Raw genomic sequence first — 16,152 nt, 5'->3', positions numbered from 1 at the left:
CAGGCACTGAGCCCAGTAATAACCCTGGAGGAAAAAAAAAAAAAGTTTTGACAGCTTTATCATGTATGTAACCCAGGTTCAAGCCTGCCGTCCACTGCACTGAAAGAAGTTTCAATGTTGTTCTCCCTCTTTCTCTCCCTCCGTGTGTGTGTGTGTGTGTGTGTGTGTGTGTGTGTGTGTGTGTGTTCAGCCCAGAATACTGAAGCTCCAGTGACAACCTCCAGAAAGGAAAGAAAGTTCTAGAAAGGACTCCTCTTGTCATGAGTAATTTCTAGCTGCACCAGTATTCATGAGAATAGCATAAGGTAGGTGCCTCCCACACCAGAGTCCCACATGACAGATAAGGGGAGATTAATGAGTGGCCATCCCAGGAGATAGTTCACCCAGGTGAGCACACTCCCAAATGGCCTTGGGTTTGAGCCCCATCGCCATGTGGGAGCACCACAGATTGTGGAGCAGTGCTATGCATTTATCCTATCTTTCTCAAGCCCTCTCTCCTTCTCTTTCAAAAAAAAAAAAAAAAATCAAGACCATAAAAGTGGGCCAGAGAGGCTGCTCAGCTATATCACTCACATGCAAGGCTCTAGGCTCATTCTCTCACAGTATTAAAAGCAGAAAAAAAAAAAGTGGTTGTTGTCCAGTAGGGACAGTCAACAGGGATTTTGGTATTTGTAGGACAAAGAGATTTAGGGAGGGGGAGAGAATGGGGGTGGGAGAAGACACCTGCAGCACTGCTTCATTGCTTATGAAGCTTTCCCCCCTGCAAGTGGAGACTGGAGTTTTGAACCTGGGCCCTTGCTCATGATAACATGCACTGAACTGGGTGAGCCATCCCCTGGCGCTGACAACAGAATCTGAACCCCACCTTGAGCTTTATAGGTCACGCTCTTTGGGTGAAGACACTCAGTAGAGTTCTTCAGGTGGGCTTTTGAGACCCCTCCCCCTGCCCCAAGCATTTCTCTGCAGACTTCATTTTCCATGCACCACCTGGCCCTTAGCATGTGAATAACCTCATGGCGCCTTATTCTCCACCTATGGCTTGATCTGTGTGTTTATCCCATTGGGCTCCATTCAGACTCAACTGCCAGGTCCCTCACAATGGGGCCTGTGATCTGTGCAGAACAGGCCAGCAGGGAGCCTGGGTGGATGCATGATGTCCCTCACAGCAGCCACCCCTACCACCACTCTGACGTGAGTATGTCCCACTTAAGACATTCCAAAAAGTGGGCTCCCTGCCTCCCCGATAACAGGGGAGAATCTCTCCATTCCTGCTCCACCTCCTCATTAGTCTGTCTCTAGGGCTGTTTCTGACTTGGCGACATGGTGACAAGGGACCTTGAACCCCAAGAAGGACACAGAGTGACAGCCAAGGTTAGGAAGCCAGGGGCTAGGCAGTGGTGCACCTGGTTGAGTGCACATATTGCAATGATCAAAGATCTGGGTTCAAGTCCCTGGTCCCCACCTGCAGGAAGGAAGCTTTGCAAGTGGTGAAGCAGCACTGTGGGTGTCTCTCTGTCTCTCCCTCTCTAGCTTCCTCTTCTCTCTTGATTTTTCTGTCTCTGTCCAAGGAAGGTCGTGAAGGAGGAACATACATCAAGCACCTGCTGTCAGCCACAGCCAGCCAGGGCCATGGGGGGGGGGGGGGAAGGTGTCAGAAAGACCACCAGGGATGCTTGGGGATCCCCACCCCAAGAGCACAGCTACCCACTATTGGGAGTGGGGTGAGTCTTCCTCTTCTGCTCCAAGGCTACTGTGGAAAGCTTGGACTAGGCATCAGGGTCCACTGTCTCCTCTCAGAGCTGCTCTGGCTGGGGGAGGGGACGTGGGAGGGTCTGGGTAACTCTTGGAAGCAGCCCCCACCCCAGGGACCTTCCATAGATAGCATCTACACAGCAGGATCAAGTCTTGAACCCAGATCTCAAAACTCCAAGGTCCTCACATCCAATAAAGAGTTGGCTCAGTGAGCCCAGAAGGGGGTGTCAGACAAAGCAGAAACGAGGTACCACATCAGAATGGGCACTTCTAACAGGTCTGGGGAAGGGGAGGGGACATGTGGGGAGGCACCAGTTCCTGCTGTGGAGTCCTGTCCTGACTTATTCAGAAAGTCCCTCTGTCTAGAGACTTGGTGTGCAGGGCTCTGTGGGGCTACTTTCTGAGAGGCCCTGAAAACACTCAGAAAACTCTGGATAAATGTGAACGGGGGTGTTATTTATCAGTGAGGCTGCACACACCCAGGGCCCCAGCCTCCCACCCGGCCCCACCCGGGAGCCCAAGTCAATATTAGAAACCACAGGCCTCAGCAGAGTGGCTAGAACCTCTTCCCGGCCAGCCTGCCTGCCTCAGCACCCAGCCTTCAGCCCCCCGCCCACTCTGTGCCAGCTGGAGCTTGGCCAAGGCGCTTGCCAGTGCTCAGCTGCTCCAGATGCTTTCTGAAAGCAGAAAAATTTCCGAAAGCCCCGCCTGGGCAGACTGACTGAGACATCCAGTGGTGTTTGCAAACAGGGCCCAGCAAGCAGGCTGTTCCCAGCCTGTCCTCCCAGGCTGGATAGAGGGTCTCTTTCTCTGCCTCCCAGGAGCAGCCAACTTGGAGAGAGAAAGGTTAGGGGCTGCGCCCTCATCCCAAGCAGGACCACCCCCTCCCTAGGCCCTAAAGGGGAGGTTGGGCCCTCAGTCCTATAGGGGTGTTCCCAAGGCATTTGGTTCCAGGCTAACTTTTTCAAAGAGAGAGATCAAGAGACATCACAGCACAGAGGCTTCCTCCAGTGCAATGAGGGGTAGGCTCAAACCAGGTGACATGCAGAGCAAAGCATCCAGGTGTGCTGTTCTGCTGGCCCACGTACCTTTTCTTATTTGAAGTCTGTCTATCCTATGACAACACAAGTCCCCAGAGTCCCAGAGCCCAGAACTGTGTCAGGTGCACTACAGGAAATGGCTGTAGAATGAATGGAGCCCTCACTGTCCCCTCCCCAGCACTGACACGGCAGAAGGCACCCTGAAAGTTTCTGGAACCCAAGCCCCAGCCATTTACCTTTGCTTAGATTGTATCCAGGACAGACCTGCATGATTCCACTACTCCTGGTGAGCTCCTTTCACTTTTATTTTATTTATCTTATATTTGATAAGATAGAGAGAGAGAGGTGAGGGGTAGAGAAACCAGCAAGACTGTTCATGAAGCTTCCTCACTCCTCAGGTGGGGGCCAGGGACTTGGACCCTATGTTCTGTTACTTAAGATGAAGAGAGTGAGAGACAGTGAGGGAGAGAGAGACAGAAAGAGAAAGACACCATGGCAACACTCTACCTCTAATGAAGTTTCCCCCTTCGCAAAGTCTTGTAGCCTGGGGCTGGAACCCAGGTCCTTGAGCATGGTAACGGATATGCACTGCCCACCATGCAGACATGCACACCCACACACAAGCCATCCTTGTACATAGATGCCCAGAACACCTTGCTAAGAGGGACTTCAGATATCATCTCCCCGTTTGAGGCAGAGGAAACTGAGGTACAAGGAGGTATAGCTAGCTGCCCTGTTTCTCACAGTGAGGCTCTCACGGTGTCTCTCACTTTCTCTCACAGTGAGGCTCAGATGGCAGAAGGGAGCTGATATCCAAGTCTTGCAATTCTACCAAGCCTTTAGCTCAGTCGCAGGGGGGCCCATTCGCCCCCCCTTCAGACTTAGGTACAGAAGCAAGAAGCAAGAAGCAAAGCGACCCCAAAAGGGAAGACCACCCCATCTGCCCCCCACCCCATACCTAGCCCTAGGGTAATACCTGGGTCCTTATTGATTTCTTTCCAAATTGCTATTTGTTTGTGAGGGGGAGGCTGTGAATGCCTAAGTCCACAGCACCAGGGATCCACCTTTTCTTCATTCTATTTTCTTTACGATTTTATTTACTTATTAATGAGAAACATAGGAGGAGAGAGAAAGAGCCAGCCATCACTCTGGTACATGTGCTTCTGGGGATTGAACTCGGGACCTCATGCTTGAGAGTCCGATGCTTTATCCACTGCACCACCTCCCGGACCACTCTTCATTCTATTTTTTTAAGATGGGGGGTGGTGAAAAGAGGAAAAATGAAGAGGGACATCACAGTACCACTCCAGCCTCCATAGAGTTGCCCCTCCATGGTATCCGTGGTGCTCCCACACGGTGCTGGGGTTTGAACCCTGGCCCTTACACGTGATAAAGTATGTGCTCTTCCAAGTAAGCTACCTCGCATCCTTTTCAAACTATTTTGTACAAGACAAGACAGAGCAAAGCACTATTCTGTCATCATGATGCTTCCCTTGGCTGTGCTTTCTGCTAAGCACTGCTGGGATTGAACCTGGGACCTCCCTCCAACTGGGCTATGTGCTCTAACACAAAGCCACCTCCTGGCCCCCAAAACCTGGCTCTTCAGGACCTTGGGCTTTCCAATGCTGAGGCTCAGTCAGCTCTCAGCCCAGCCCCGGAGCAGACAGGCAGCGGCTCCTGAAACTCAGTCCAGGCCTGCCCTCACAGACACCTCTGCCCTGGAGTCCCATCTAGGAATCTGGGGCAAGGCAGGCATCAGGGCAAAGTATTTAGGGGGAAAAAAGTATTTATTTATATCTTTTGTGCAACTCTGGGGCCTCAGACATGTGTGATTTCACCACTCTGGGCTGACTTTTCTCTACCCTCTAGATGGAAGGGGAGGCACACCATAGCAGTGGAGCTTTCTCCAGTGCTGTGGTTCTCCTTAGTGGCGCCTGGGCTCAAACCCAGGCTGTGCGTGACCTGGCAAAGCAGGCTCCCCGACCCTGGCCCCAGAGACCTTCACGCCAATTGCTGACAGCCGGCACACAGTCTGGAAAGCAATGCCTCCTCCAGTTTCCAGCACCCTGGAGAGGCCTCCCCACATCAACATTATCACTGTGCCCATCACGTGGAGTAAGATCAGGCCCTTGGCATTCCTGCTCTAGGAAGGGGAGGAAGCCAGGGGCTGCCACAGGGGGAGCTGGGGCCACAACTTCCTGAAAGTGTGTGACCAGGAACCACAGAGAGGATAAGGGAAGCTGCACATCCTTCCTGCTTTTTGTTTTTTCTTTAAAAAAAAAAAAAAAAAAACATGCATGCCCGCCCACTGCTTGTCCCAAGAAACTGAGAGGGTAGCCCGGAGAACTGCCTGGAAGCAGTTCCCACATCAGAAAATGTTCGCAGCCTAGGGGGAGGGTGGGCTGGGAGGGAAAAATTATCTGTCTACCTACCTACCTATGGGTTGGGGTTTGGGAGGAAAGAAAAGGCAAAGGGTCATCAAGGTGGGGGAGGGGAGGTGCCCAGGCCCCCCAGGCTGGCGTAGAATGCAGACTCGGCCTCCAGAACATTCCGTCCAGAAATTCCTCACGCCCTCTCCTCTCCAGTTCACCCTGCTCTGTCCCCTGGGAGGCCTGGAATGTGTTGTTGGGTTTGTTGTGTGTGTGTGTGTGTGTGTGTGTGTGTGTGTGTGTGTGTACACATGCAAGTGTGTGCCTTTCAGGGTCCCCAAGCCCCATGACATCACACCCATTGCCATGGCAACAGGTCATGAGGTCAGGGGAGGAAGTGCATCCCCCCCAGGAGGGACCTGGGGGTCGCTGGCTGGGGGGGCTGGAGGGGGCTGGAATGCTGGAATGCCCGCAGCCCTGAGCCCCAGGGAAAGTTATTCCAGGCTCGCTGGTTCCAAAAATAGAAGCTGAAGCACAAGTTGGGAGGGTGGGAGGGGCTTGAAAGCAAAAGGGAAATGCATCTCACAGGCACTTGGGAGACTATGGCCCAGGGAGGAGGCCATGGGCAGGATGACAGCAGAAGCTGCAGCAGCAGCAGGAAGCACATGAGGAAATAGTCCCCAGGGAGGTGGGTCTGCTCCTTGTCTGCAGCTGGAAGCCAGAGCTCTCCTCTCACCTCATCACCCAGTTCCTGCCCACCACCCAGCAGAGGGTTAAGACCAGGTGAGATGAAAGCCTGCAGCCTGGGGTCCCCCGCTGTTTGGGGGACACTCCAGGGTCCCTGGATCACCAGAAAGTGCAGCCAGAGGTGACGCAGTGGAATGTTATGTTATGCCTGACTTCCCCTGCATGCCCCCCAAAAGGGCCCTGTCCTCAGACACCTTCTCCCCCAACAACCCCCTCCCCATGTATCCAAGGGATCCAGCCCCCAGCCCCAGGCTGGTGGGGCAGCTGTAGGCATTCCACTCAGGTTCTGTGCACTCAGGTGGGTTCTCCTTGCCCCCCTCTTGCCTCACTACCCACCTGATGGCCCTCAAGTGGTCCATACCTACCTCCTGTTCATGTCATGCACCTGTGTCAGCTTCACTGGATGCAGCCAACCCTCCTCCTGGCAGCCCCCTGCCCCCCCAGGCAGCTAAAAAGGCTCAGGCCCTCAAGCCCTTCCCCACTTCAGGCACCCATCATGGCCCTTAGAGCTTGGCTCATCAAGTTCAAATTCCCCAAGCTGGCTTCAGGAACCCCACCCTGCTCTCACCCTTCCTCCTCCCCCTTCTCCTCCTCCTCTTCTTTTTCCATCTCCATCTTTCTCCTTCTCCTCCTCCTTCTTCTTCTCCTTCTTCTCCTCCAGGAAGCCAACTGGCTTCGCCTCTGTCCTCCATCCACAGCCTCTGCTCCCACCTCCTCACTAGCCTCTCTAGACCACACTCATTCCTGCTTCTGTTCTTCCTTCATACTGTTCCCACCCCTGTCCCTAGCCAGGATCACCGAGGTGAGACAAGGATGCCTAGCAACCTCATGTCCCAGAGATGATAGAGCAGCCAAAGTCACTATTATCATCAAGATAATGACAATGACCATAATTATAATTGTGATTTTAATAATTGTTATGATTATTGTCATAATAAAGAGCTTAATCTTTTCCAGCTTCAACACTGGAATATAGTTTCTTTTTGTAATGTTTTTAAATTTTATTTATTTTAATGAGAGAGAGAGATACAGAGAGAGACACACACATACATACAGAGAGACAAGAACACTGCTCAGCTCTGGTTTATGATGGTGCTGCTAATTGAACCTGAGATCTCAGAACCTTAGGCATGAAAGTCTTGTACAGAATCAACTGAAAAGCATTTTTCTTTTTCTTTAATATTTTCTTTATTTTTTAATACTTATTTATTTATTCCTTTTTGTTGCCCTTGTTGTTTTAATGTTATAGTTACTATTGTTGTTGTCATTGTTGGATAGATAGGACAGAGAGAAGTGGAGAGAGAAGGGGAAGACAGAGAGGAGAAGAGAAAGACAGACACCTGCAGACCTGCTTCACTGCTTGTGAAGTGACTCCCCTGCAAATGGGGAGCTGGGGGCTCGAACCAGGATCCTTACACCGGTCCTTGGGTTTTGTGCCATGTGCACTTAACCCGCTGCACTACCGCCGGACTCCCAATATTTTCTTTATTTTAATAAGAATGATGAAGAGAGAGAGACCAGAGCACTGCTCAGCTCTGGTTTGTGGTTGTGCTGGGAACTGAGCCTGAGACCAGGGAGCCTCAGGCATAAAAGTCTTTTGCCGAACCATTATGCTACCTCCTCAACTCCAGACCAGAATATAGTTTCTTACAGACATGTACGTGACTAACCATACCCACAGAGTCCTGAGCCATTACACAAGACTCCCCCTACCCCCACTGCCTTCCCCCTTCACCTCCTGTTCCTCCAATAATCACCACAGTTTTTACAGTCTAAGGGTCAGCTTGGTTATGGTTGTTATTGTTTGGCAAGCCTGTTTATTTTCATTATTTATAGTCTACACAGGAGTGAAATTACTTAGTAGTTAGCTTTCACTTCCTGGCTTTTTTCACTTAACAGCAAAATCACCATCCACTTGTCCTAAAAGGCACAATATCTTTTTAAAAATACATATATTATTTATTTATTTATGAATGAATGAAAGAGATATACAGGGGCAGTGGTGCACGTGGTTGAGTGAACACATTAAAGGGCACAAGGATGCAGGTTCAAGCCCCTGGTCACTACCTGCAAGGGGGAAGCTTCATGAGTGGTGAAGCAGGGCTGCAGGTGTCTCTCTCTTACCCTCTATATCTCCCCCTCCCCTCTCAATTTCTCTCTGTCTCTATCCAATCAAAACATAAGCAAAATGAAATATATACATATATACATATATATATATATATATATATATATATTAATGAAAAAGATACACAGAGAGAAAGAGAGGGTGACAGACCAGAGCACTGCTCAGCTCTGGCTTATGGTGGTGCTGGGGATTGAACCTGGGACCTCAGAGCCTCAGGCAAGAAAAGTCTTTTGCAAAACTACTATGCGGTCTCCCCAGCTCCCTTTTATAAATTCTTATTTATCTTATTTTGATAGAGACAGAGAGAGATAGAAAGACAGGGAGAAGCAAAGACACCTGCAGCACTGGTCCACCACTTGTGAAGCTTTCCCCCTGTAGGTGGGGACTGGGGACTTGAACCTGTGTCTTATTTCTTGGTAATATGTGCACTCAACCAGGTGTAGGCACCACCACCCAGTCATCTTTTTAATAGCAGAATAGTATTCCCTTGAATATATCTGTACAGCCTATTTACCCAGTTATTTGTCAATGGGCTAGTAGGTTGATTCCATATGCAGCCTGGCCCACATTATTGATACTATATTTGCTCCCATCAGGCTGGGTGATTTATACCATGTTCTCCACCCCCCCACACACACACACTTTTCTTAGCCCCATCACCCTCCGGACACCTGCCCTTATCCATGCCTACTCCTCCATCCCATTAGCTCAAATCCTGAAGGAGACTGGGAAGAGAAGGGTCACTTCCTCAACTGTGACATCAAGAGCTGACTGCTTCCTTCCTCAACTCTGGGACACACAGCCGGATACTCACAGTTTCCAGGGTACAATTGTCTCCCATTTCCTGACTAAACATAGGCCATATCACCCACTTGGGCCCCTCTGTATCTCCCCCTTCCCTGTCAGTTATCTGTCTCTATCCAATAAATATTGTATTTAAAGAATAAATAAAATGATACTTTTAAAAACTCTATGACAGCACACGTGGTGCAAAGTGCAAGGACTGGTATAAGGATCCCTGTTCGAGCTCCCGGCTCCCCACCTGCAGGGGAGTCACTTCACAGGTGATGAAGCAGGTCTGCAGGTGTCTGTCTTTCCCCCTCTCTGTCTTCCCCTCCTCTCTCCATTTCTCTCTGGCCTATCTAACAATGACAACATCAGTAACAACAACAATAATAACTACAACAACAATAAAGTGCAACAAAAGGGAAAATAAATAAATATTTAAAAAAAACCACTATGACAGAGGTTGGGACAGTATAGTGGTCACACAAAAGGCTTTCATGCCTGATTTTATGAAATCCCAGGTTCTATCCCTAACAACACCATTAGTCAGAGCTGATCAGTGCTCTGGTAAAATGATATGATATGATATGATATGATATGATATGATATGATATGATATGATATGATATGATATAAGATATAGTATGATATCAGAGTCACCACTCCACACCTAGTAAGTTGGCTAATAATTTTTTTAAAAAAGCTTTATGGCTAGGGAGGTAGAACAGTGACAGAGCACCAGACTGCACTCAAGGGGGGGCCCCAAGTTCAAACCCCAGTACCACATATGCCAGTGTGATGCTCTGGCTGGCTGGCTCTCTCTCTGACTCTCTTTTTCTTGCTCTCATAAACAAATGTCTACATCTTTCTTTTTTTAAATATTTATTCCCCTTTTTATTGCCCTTGTTGTTTTATTGTTGTAGTTATTATTGATGTCGTTGTTGGATAGGACAGAGAGAAATGGAGAGAGGAGGGGAAGACAGAGAGGAGGAGAGAAAGACAGACACCTGCAGACCTGCTTCACCGCCTGTGAAGCGACTCGCCTGTAGGTGGGGAGCCAGGGGCTCGAACCGGGATCCTTACTCCAGTCCTTGCACTTTGCGTCACATGCGCTTAACCCGCTGTGCTACAGCCCGACTCCCCATACATCTTTTCTTTAAAAATGTTGACAAGAATGTGAAGAAATTGGAAACTCTACACTGTTGGTGGGAGTGTGAAATTGCATCACTGCTATATGGAAAACTGTACAGTTTCTTCAAAACAACATCATCTGTGAAAGTACTCGTTAACCCAGCAATTTCACTTCCCGGCACCCAGAAGAACTGAAAACAGAGAAGCAAAGACATATTCATATACTAGTGTTCACAGCAGCATTTACGTTTTTCTACCAGAGCAGTGCTAGCTCTGGCTTACGATGATGCTGGGGATTGAGCCTGGGGCCTCAGTGTCTCAAGCATGAAAGTCTTTTGGCATAACCACTATGCTATCTCCCCAGCAACAGAGCAGCATTATTAACTATATCTTAGTCTACTGACAGGGGAATGGATAGACAGAAAAAAGGCACTAATACATACAGTGGAGTATTATTCAGCCATAAAAAGGGAAAATTGGACATGTGCTACAATATAGATGGACCTTGAGGTCATTATGCTAGATGAAATTAGTGACTGACTGCAAACAGGTAAATGTTTCATGAGTCCACTGCCATCAGGCATGTAGACATATTTACAGAGACAGAAAGTAGAGTGGTGCGTAGGGGCTGGGGAAATTACTATTTCATGAAGGTAGTAGTCTTTCCACTTTACAGGATGAGGAAGAATGTTCTGGAGATGGATGGTGATGGCTGCACTTGGTACTGTGTAATGCACTCTCCAACCTGCCTAACATGACAGATTTTATTTTATTTTATTTTATTTTTGCCTCTAGGTCTATTGCTGGGGCTCGGTGCCTGCACTACAAATTCACTGCTCCTGGAGACCATTTTTTCTATTTTTGTAGTTGTTGCTATTCTTGTTGGATAAGACAGAGAGGAATGAAGAGAGGAGGGGAAGACATAGAGGGGGAGAGAAAGATAGACACCTGCAGACCTGCTTCACCGCCTGTGAAGCGACCCCCCTGCAGGTGGGGAGCCGGGGGCTGGAACCAGGATCCTTGCACGGGTCCCTGCACTCTGCACTATATGCACTCAACCTGGTGCACCACAACCCAGCCCCCGATTTTATTTTTTATGTTCTTAGTATTTTACCACATTTAAAAAATATATAGGGCTAAGAGCCGGGGAGACAGCATAATGATTCTGCAAGACTACAAGCCTGAGGCTCTGAGGCCCCAGGTTCAATCCCCAGCACCACCATAAGCCAGAGCTGAGCAGTGTTCTGGGTCTCTGTATCTCTTTCTCTCTTATTAAAATAAATAAAATGCAATTAAAATAGGGCTGATTATGAGAGAAATGAAAGTAAAGACAGCAAGGAGATACCACTTCACACATGTGAGAACATCATATGTGAAAAAGGATAAAAACAAATGTTGGCAAGACCGTGGGGAAAACAGATCCCTTCTACACTGCTGGTGCAAGAAGCCCTCAGAACCTACCCTAGAATCTGGCAGTTACTCTCATAGGGGTTTATCCAAAGAAGACAAAAAACACTCACCTAAAGACATCTATGCAACCCGTGTGCTCACAGCTGCAGTCTTTGTAATAGCCCAGACTTGGAAGCAATCCAGATGCCATGGGCTGCCCCATCTACCACTACCCTCACCCCTGGGGACCCAGGCTCTGTGACCAGGAGGACTCAGTCCTGGCCAACCTCAAGGGCCACTCTACTTTGCAATTACCCTGGGGAGATTCCACATAACTCCATTTGTTTCTGGGACCTGGTAGTGGTGCACCTGGTTGAGTACACACAGTACCAAGCACAAGGACCCAGGTTTAAGCCCCTGATCCCTGCCTGCATGGGAGAAACTTCAGAGTGGCAAAGTGGTGCTACAGTTCCTTGTCCCTATCTATCTATCTATCTATCTATCTATCTATCTATCTATCTATCTATCTATCTAATTTTCTATCTGTCCCTCCCACCCTCCCTATCTTCTCCTTCCTGTTTGATTTCTGTCTCTATTTAATAATGAGAGAGAGAGAGAGAGAGAGGCTATCTCAGCTCTTAAAAAGGACTGAGGGTGTTCTTTGCCCCACCCCCATGGGTGGACCCCAGCAGAGAGAGGTGACCCTAGGACCCTGCTCCCCAAGGCCTTGGGCAACATGTGTTGAGAAAGAGGAAAATATGAGTTGAAGATTAAGCCACTCTGCCCTGGCTGGCCTGGCATGGCTGAAAAGTCTGGCTGGCATCCCATGCCCAGGGTTCAGTGGGCTCCTACCTGCTGGGAGGTATGAGGGGGAGATTTAGCAAGGGTGGAGAGAAGGCCAGTGGAGAGTTGCAGCCCAACCGAGACAGGGAGAAACAGACAGAAAGACCCTGGGGGGGGGGGGGCCAAGGGACTAGCCCTGAAGGCTGAAGGCATGCAGGGACAACAGAAAAGGAAGGAAAACTACAGCCACCCTTCCCTTCCCTTCCCTTCCCTCCTTCCCTTGAACTTGCTCAGGGCACTGGCCTCTCTGCAGGAGGAAACAGCTGCTGAGTGCTCTCTGTGGAGAGCCAAACTTTCTCCCCTGGGTGGGGAGCATTTTCCCACCACCCAGAAGACAGCAACAGAGCTTCCACTGGAGGTCAAGGGGAAGCCCTAACACACACACACACACACACACACACACACACACACACACACACACCACCCCTCAGCGACCCAGGGAATCAGAGCACCATTAGGCTTGTTAACTGAGCAGCTAATGTGCACCAGGTATCGACAACACATCCAGAGCACCTACTATGCACCAGACACTGGGGGTGTAGCCAAGAGCACAGCAGAGAGAGGGGGCCTTATATGCTGTGTCACTGACACTCAGGAAGGAGCCTGCTCAGCCAGGTTAGTGAGTGAGACTAAGATTAGTGAATCAGACAGGCATACCTGCCCAGGGGCAGAGAAGGGGCAGGAGGACAAGACCCCCTTCTCTGTTCAGCAAAAGCCTGGGGAAGGGACAGAGTCCTGCATCTCTCCCAGGGAAGAGGATTCAGAAGGAAGGAAGAGCAGGTGCAAAGGCCCTGAGGCAGCATGGTGCTGGGTGTGTTCCTGGCCCAGTAAGAAAGACAAGTGGCTGGAGCAAGAGGGAGGGAGGGAGCTTCTAGAAGGAGATGAGGGCAGAGAAGAAACTGTGGCATGGGGTGGTATAGACCAACACTGACTAAGAACTCCAAGTGAGGTAGGTGGAGAGCCATCACAAGGCTCTAAATGCAGTTTTTTTTCCTTTGTTTTTTTTTTTATTGAGACAGAAAGGCAGCAAGACAAGAGGAGAGGGAGGGAGAGGGAGAGAGAGAGAGAGAGAGAGAGAGAGAGAGAGAGAGAGAGAGACCAAAGCTTCCTTCAGTGCAGTAGGGGCTGGGCTCGAAGCTGAGTTGTGTAGCTAGCAAGGCACTATCCAGGTGAGCTATTTCACCACTCCTGCAGGTTCTTTTATTTTTAAAGATTTATTCATTCAGGGGCAAAGCAATAGCACATTCAGCTGAGCACACATTACAATATGTTACAGTGCTCAAGACCCCGGGTTCAAGGCCCTAACCACCCGGTCCGGAAGGAAGTTTCACAATCGGTAAAGCAAGGCTGCAGGTATCTCTGTCTCTCTTCCTCTCTATCTCCCCCACTCCTTCCCTTTTGATTTCTATCCATCTCTACCAATAAATAAAAACAAATTTTTTTAAATGTATTCAGTTATTTATGAGACTGAGAGAACCAGAGCGTTCCTCTGGCACATTTGCTGCCAGGCATCCGATTCAGAACACCCTGCTTTACCCACTGCACCACCTCCGGGACCCCAGAAAGCAGACTCCACAAGTGGCTTCACTTGCTCCCAGCTTCTTAGCCTTATTTTTGCCCTCCCCCTTTGCTGGCTAAATGCACTTATTATATTCAAAACCAGCTGTCATACCTGGAGTGGACTGCTGGTCACCTTAGATAGTATCTTCATAGGGTAGGTACTCGTACTAAGCCCCCATATGGAAAAGGGAAGCAGATGGAGAAAGGTTCAGCAGCAGGGCCAAGGCCACACAGCCAGGACCAGGGGAGCCAGGCCCCAGAGGGTAATAATCTAACTCCTCGTCCAAAGGCAGAGGGGAGGATGCGGTGGGGATGGGGGACAGGCTTAAAAACTGGGAGAACCGTCTAGGGTCACAGCCACTCCACATCTGGGGAGGGGCGTGAGAAAGCAAAAGACAGTCTCTGTGAAGAGCGGAGACACGCCATCCCTCCAGCTGAAATGTCACCTTATTCTTTGTTTTTTTTAATACAATTTATTTATTGGAATGGAGGAAGGGGAAGTGAAAGGAAAAGGGGAGAAAGAGACAGAGAGACAACTGCAGTATTGCTTCACTGCTCATGAAACTTTCCCCCTGCAGCTGGGGACTGGGGATTTGAACTTGCATCCTTGCACATGGTAATAATATGTGTGTACTACCAGGTATGCCATCACCTGACCCCTCCTATTGCCTCTTGTCCCAAACCCTGAACCCTTCCTTGTGGAGACAGAGCTCACACAAGGTCCCTGGTGCCTTCTGCCTGGACAGCCCCAGACCTGCCCCCCCACCCCCAGCCTCCCAGGACCAGCCAAGGACATTCTGTTCTGGGCCAGGTGGCTGTGGGGCTGGAATGATGAGACCTGGCCACAGCCCGAAGCCCCCACCCTGTTAAGCCAATGACCTTGCCCCTCCACGCCAGCTCCGTGTAAGAGACACTTCCCATCTGGAGCACCCCACCACTACCACCACCCAAGCAGAGCCAAGAGCACAGACTCAGCTCAGAGGAAGAAGGAAGGAGGGTCTCTGCCAAAGGGGGAACTGTGGCTAGGAGTGCAGCCAGAGAGCATCTACAGGGACCCTCTGGGTCCACTGTGTGTTCACTGGTACCACCACCCTCCAAGTTCATTCTCCAATGGCCTTGAACAGAGTGGGCACTTATCAGCTCTAAGACAACCCCTAGAGCATGGGATTCAAGTCCTGTCTTGGACAGAAAGGGAAACTAAGGTTCAGGAAGACAGGGATTGAAAGGTAGCACCTGGCTGAGCATACGAATTACAGGGCACAACGACATGAGTTCAAACCCCAGTCCCCACCTGCCAGGGGAAACTTCACAAGTGGTAAGACACTGTTGTACATGTCTGTCTCTCTCACTCTTTATTTTTTTTTGTTTTTGTTTATTTATCTTGGACAGAGAATTAAAGACAGAACAAAGAGATAGAGAAGGAGAAAGACACCTGCAGCACTGTTTCACTGCTCATGAAGCTTGCCCCCCCCCCCCGTAAGCAGGGACTTGGGGCTTATACCCTGGTCCTTGCATCGTGTAATGTGTGCACTCAACTAGGCGTGCCACTACTTGGCCCCTTTCTCTCCCTCTCTGTCTCATCCTTCCCTCTCAATTTCTCTGTCTCTATTCAAAAGAAGTAAATAAAAATACTTTAAAAAGAAAAAAAGAAAGTGGGGACTGGCTTGTGATCCCCTGGCAAAATGTGGGGGTGGGGGAAGGGTTGTCCAGGGACCCCAGGCCCCAAGCTGAGCAAGTGCCCCAGTCTCCAAGCAGATGCCTGGTCCCCAGACACAACCCCACACACACACATACACACACACACACATCAGGTGGCCTTAGAGACCTGGTCCATCAGGTGGCAGACACAGGTGCGCACACGCATGCCTGCGTGCGTGCGTGCGTGCGCGCACACACACACACACACACACACACACACACACACATGCACACCACGCAGACCCCTGCCTCCAGGCTCGGCTGCAGGCTGGAGGGCAAGAAGTACTTTTGCAGGGTTGGGGCAGGGGAACAAAGCTCCCAGCACCCTAGAAAGCCCAGCCAGGAGTACCTACTCCATCCCTGCTCTCCTGGGAGGCTACCTGGAGGAAGCACCAGGGCATAGGGGACACAGGAGAGAGCGAGAGAGCAGAATTGCTATCCCCAACATGAACACCAGTCCTGGGAGAGCAACTCAGTGGGTGTGGCAGGCCAGAACCTGAGGTCTCCAGCTTCAGGATGACTGACCCGGGACCAGGCAGGCAGGAGATGCCACCCCCCTCCCCACCCCAGATGCCCCAGACCAGCGGGCACCCGGCCAGGCTCGGAGACAAGAGCGATGCCCTTTTATGGGTTTCTGCAAGGCCACGGTGAGACTCCAGATTGGAACGAGCAGGCCCTGCAACTCATCAGGAGGGACCTCATGACTCAT

At 50.1% G+C, this 16,152-nt stretch overlaps 1 protein-coding gene across 22 annotated transcripts in view; it reads right to left on the bottom strand.

Moving 5' to 3' along the window:
- TNS1 (tensin 1) overlaps positions 1–16,152 on the bottom strand; it is a 254,731-nt gene that overhangs the window by 112,436 nt on the left and 126,143 nt on the right. The gene's annotated exons all lie outside the window — the stretch shown is intronic.

The sequence above is a fragment of the Erinaceus europaeus genome, chromosome 7, assembly GCF_950295315.1.
Source record: "Erinaceus europaeus chromosome 7, mEriEur2.1, whole genome shotgun sequence".
In the NCBI taxonomy this organism is placed as follows: domain Eukaryota; kingdom Metazoa; phylum Chordata; class Mammalia; order Eulipotyphla; family Erinaceidae; genus Erinaceus; species Erinaceus europaeus.
The sequence above is the reverse complement of the archived record's forward strand: the minus strand, read 5'-3'. Positions and strand labels throughout refer to the sequence as shown.